This window comes from Acyrthosiphon pisum, unplaced genomic scaffold (genome assembly GCF_005508785.2).
Source record: "Acyrthosiphon pisum isolate AL4f unplaced genomic scaffold, pea_aphid_22Mar2018_4r6ur Scaffold_21239;HRSCAF=23390, whole genome shotgun sequence".
NCBI lineage: Eukaryota > Metazoa > Arthropoda > Insecta > Hemiptera > Aphididae > Acyrthosiphon > Acyrthosiphon pisum.
Window position 1 is genome coordinate 21708 of NW_021770684.1, and position 5322 is coordinate 27029.

The following is a 5322-nucleotide window of genomic DNA, read 5'->3' on the forward strand; positions in this document are numbered from 1 at the left end:
TAAACCAGTTAAATAAAAAAAAAAGGCACAAAATAATAGGTAAAGGTTGATAGCGAGAAGAGATGTACCGAAAATATTTGATTATGTAAATGGTTTTATATAAATTAGTGTCTCTTATGAAACTAAGTGTACTGCAGATGTTTGAGGAATCATTGTTGAGACATTCTGAGATGGTGCTTGGCATGTTGTATTTGGTTCTTTCTTCGTTAAATTGGCGGCATTCTAATAAAAGGTGTTTGATGGAGACTTCGGTTCTGCAGGTGATGCATGGTTCAGGGTCTGTTTTGTTCATAAGGTGTTTGTGGGTGTGCCAGGAGTGTCCAATCCTTAAGCGTGTTAAAATAACATCTTGTTCCCTTGTCAAGTTTGTTGGGTTAATCCATCTATCGGTGATGGGTTTAATTTCTCTCAACTTGTTGTCCCTCAGTAAATGCCATTCCTTGCGCCATAAGTTTGTTATTACATTTTTAGCTTCCCTTTTAAGATCTTCTTTGGAGAGAAAGTTAATCATTTCAATGGATTGATCATTGATTACTTGTTTCGCCATCAAGTCAGCTTTCTCGTTGCCTTCTATTCCGATATGGCTAGGAATCCATGTTAGTGTTATATTTTTGGTAGTGCTATTGAGAAGGTTTATAATACTGTTGGTTATTTCATTGTATTTATTCGAGTTTTGGATACTTGCTAGAGTACTCAGAGTCGGTTAGTATGTTGAAGGAGCTGTTTGGCATTTCATTGATTATATGGATTGCTTTTTGGATAGCTAAGACTTCTGCGGTAAATATGCTGTTTAGGGCAGGTAATCTAAATTTGTGTACTGAACCGTTGATTATTATTGCGAAAGCGATGTGGTTTTCGGTTTTGGAAGCGTCGGTAAACACTAATGTATGATCATCGTTTTGTGTTTTTTCTTTAAAAAGATTCCTGAATATCTGAGGGGCGGTGTTTCCTTTGTTGTTTTCAGCAAGGCTCAGATCAATTACAAAATTATTTGGTTTTCAAGGAGGATTTGTCAGAAATTCGGATTTTATTATATGTTTTGGGTTTATGCTATGTGATTTAAAAAAAGGTTCTATCCGTCTGCCAATGGGTTTGTTTATGTTTATTAAATATTTTTAATAATAAGTTTATTCCTTGGGTAGGTAAGTGTCGTATGAAGTCTATAGGAATATTATCGGGACCACAACTTTTGCTTTTGGATTTATTGAGACTTAACATTAATTCGCTAATAGTTATTTCATCATTAAAAGCTCTTAAGTCTACGTCAATGAGTGAGTTTGCTTGCGGTGTTTTAAATATATTGTAATCTTCATTATTTTTTTTATGTTCTAGGAAAAGTGGGTCTAATGATGAGTTGTTGCTATTTTCTTCAAACTTACGACCGAGTTCATTTGGTATGTCTATGGATGTCGTTAAATTTTGGGTATCAGTTTGTAAAAATTTGATGTTTTTGTGAACTGGTATATTTTTCATAGATTTAATTTTTCCCTAAACTTCAGATGGGGAAGTAGTGGTTGTCAATGTTTTAGTGAAGTGCTGCCATGCTCGTTTTTTGCTATCGATAATGGTTCGTTTGGCTATAGCCCTGAGTCTTTTAAAATCAATTAAGTCAAATGTGTTTTTGGTTTTTTTGTATTTGTTATAGGCTTTTTTTTTGTTCCTAATAGATGTATCGCAAGCTTCATTCCACCAGGGGACCGCGGGTTTTTTACCTTTGTATCGAGTTACCTCAATTGATTTAGACGCTGAGGTTAAAATAATATTTTCGAGAGTTCTAAGCGTTACTTCAATATCTTCGTTATCTGGTATATACAATTTATCTATTTCATGTTCGGTTAATTGTGTGTACAATTCCCAATTTGGACTTTTTAGTTTCCATTTAGGGGGGAGTTCGTAATGTTCAATGTTATTTCGATACTTAACGTTGATAATGATAGGCCAGTGATCACTACTATATGTTGCTGGTATTACTTTCCATTCGGAATTGCAGCCTATTGAAGTAGATGATATAGTTAGGTCGATTGAAGATGTATTGCCTGAAGCTGTAGTGAAGTGAGTGTCATTACCATCATTTAATAGCATAATATTAGGGTTATCCAGAATTGTTTCAATAACGCGGCCCCTGGCGTCGGTGTGTTGAGATCCCCACAGAGTATTGTGACTATTAAAGTCACCCAGTAAAAAAAAGGTGTTGGAAGTTGATTAATTATATCTTGTATATCATTTAGGTTGAATTTAGTAAGGTTGGGTAAATATATGTTACATATTGTTAGGTTTTCTTTGGCTTTTAATCTGATTGCAATTACTTCCAGCTGGGATTGTATTGGTATTTCTTGTGCTGGGTACGAAGTATCAGTAAAAATGGCAACTCCCCCACCGGCCCTGCTGCAGTTATGACGGTTTTTGGTGAAAGCTTGGTAGCCTTTAATGTTTGCCAATGATTTGTCGGTAAAATTAGTTTCTTGTAGGCAAATAATATTGAGGTTTTGTGTGTTAACTAACATTTTGATTTCGTTGAGTCTATTGTAGAAACCATTTACATTCCATTGGAGGATATTAATATTTGCATTGTTTGTTGAAAGTGTATTAAATATATTATTATTACTATTAATTTTTTTTTTTTTAATTTAATTTTTTTGTTTTTTTGTTTTTTTTTTTTGATAATGGTTGTTTTAGTTTTGTATATCTGAATTCTGGTGTTTGTCTAAATAAATTTTGAATAATTCGTTATGCAGGCGGGTGAATCTTAGTTTACTACTATTTGATTGAAGTTTAGGTCTGACTTTTTCAATTATATCTAACATGGTTTTGATTGAGATGTTGTACTGTTCACATATGTATTCTAGATCTAGATTGCTTTGTGCCTTTTCGATAATATCTCTGAACTGGGGTAAGTGATGGGTAACTCCTTGTTGTTGGTAAAAAAACTTTTAATTGGTAATAAGTGTGTGTCAATGTTTTCTAAGAAGACTTCAGTCGCAGGCGTTAATTTTGATTTTTTGGAAGGGTTAGCTTTGTGTGTTTTGGTTTGGTTTGGTGACGGGGTCGCATTGTTTGATATTGTTGAGCCCGACAATGTGGGAGTAGTGTTAAAGCTGGTCTTTTAGTGATTTGGGTTGGTACTGACAAAATGAATTGATCTTTGTTGTCGGTTTGAGACTGGTCCATTGGTTCATAAAAATCAAATTCAGAATCTAGGTCTACAGGTGTTTTGGGTTCACCTGCTTCCGACTGTGTTAGGGTATTTGACAATGGGTTAATATTATTTGTCTCAGTGGATTTGAGTTCATTTGCTTTGGGACAATTGTTTGATGTGTGACCGATTTTTTTGCAAAAAAAAGCATGTTAATTCGTCATTCGACAGAAAAATCCGATAGTTTGCGTTTTCAAAATTGATAAGTAGGGAGCTAGGTATTTTGTTTTTGTCTTCAGGTGATATATACATTTGGCGTCTAAAACTTAGTATGTGTGTAAGACCTTCAATGTGGAGACCTGCACGTAAAAAAGATATAGGACTGGTGGGTGTTATGTTGTGTTCTTTAAGTGCTTCAATTAATATTTCGTGTGGTATATTGGGGTATACATTTGCAAGGATGATTCTTTTATCCGGGTTGTATAGCTTTCTTAATTTGATGTTTTGGCCTTGTACTACTAGAATTTCATTGTCTTGAATTAATTTATTAGCTAGGTCTTTTGTCGATAAAAAAATACACATTCGTTTTTTTGATATTTTGGAAACGAAAATAATGTTTTCTGGTTTGGTTATTTTACCTATTTCAATAATGTAATCTTTTAATTGAATTTCTTCGTTTTCTATATCAAATATAATGGCCTGATCTTTTTTTGGAAACGGATTAGGATTTAATGTTTCTGCGAAAGTTTTTTTTTGGGTTGAAATGTTGTGTTGTGGTAAATTGTTATCAATATTTTTTGAGGTGTTAGAGATAGATTTATCGGTTGATTGGTTTGGTGTAGACATTTTGTGTTGGGTTGAATTGAGATTTACGACGCCACGCGTCGACGGCGGCTTAATTGGATTGTTCATTTATTATTGGGAAAGGTATAAGCGTAAGCGTATATAAATTACATACTACCTGCGATAAGTGTTGACCTTGATGTTATATAACTTGCTAACGACAGCTATAGAAGCGATAACGGAGACAAAGGTAACACACGTGCTGCTTGGACGATAGCGGGACACGAACTGATCATTATTATTAGACTTTTTATGAAACGACATAATTTCTAAAGAGAAAAAAATAGATATTACAACTAATAAGGATGACTAGGTACAGCAAATATAAAATAAACCAAATGTTGTAAAGAGATTAGTTAGGTAAATATATTTTGAACAAAATAAAACAAGTGTAGCTATAGAAATTAAACAAGACAAATGTCAAATAAGTAGGTAAAACCTGTCACCTGTATAAAAACATACCTATTATCCAAATTAAATATTTATTTACCTAGGTATGTTTATTTAGTAGATGGCTAGGTTTATGGAGAAATTAATTTTATGTTTGATTTATTGAATATTCATATCATATCAAACTTATGTGTATTATTACTACATACATTACCTATATAGTATATATATTATATTAGCATGTATTTTTCCTTATTTTTCTTATGAAATTACAAAAATTAATAGGTAGGTCATAGGTACTTACCAAAATTAAATGATACGTTTTTAGTGTTTTGACTCTTGACGCGGCGTAGGTACGAATTATTAAACAGATGACAGATGATATAGTTACAGAAAGCCGCGTGATGTAACGAACTAAAATTTACTTAGGCGAACGAACGGCGAAACGTTAAACGATAACTATAATATTATATTATAAATTATAATAACACGCACACATGGAAGACTTGTTGTTGACTCGCAGACTATACACTATACAGTACCTACTTTAAACGTAGTAAGACGTAAGTACTAAGTTGTAGTTTGACAACGATAGTTTGTCAGTTTTAGTGATAGCCATGATGGATGCTCTATTTTCTAAAATATATTTTAGTACCCACGAGATCAACAATTAACGCCAAAGAAAAAAAGACAATTAAGAAATGAATGTTCCAAAGATGAAAGGCAGAAACATCGAAAGCAGCAATATCATGATGAGTGGGAAATGGACCCTAAATATAAAAACTGGTTAAGACAAGAAAAAGATGACAAATTTCGAGGTAAATGCATACAATGTCAAGTTAGTTTTTCGTACGAACTAAGTTGTATAAAAAAACATTTAGCGAGTAAAATTCATACAAAGTCGTCTATCAGTAATTCTATTTCCACAAAATCAATTATGTCCACGTTTTTATAAA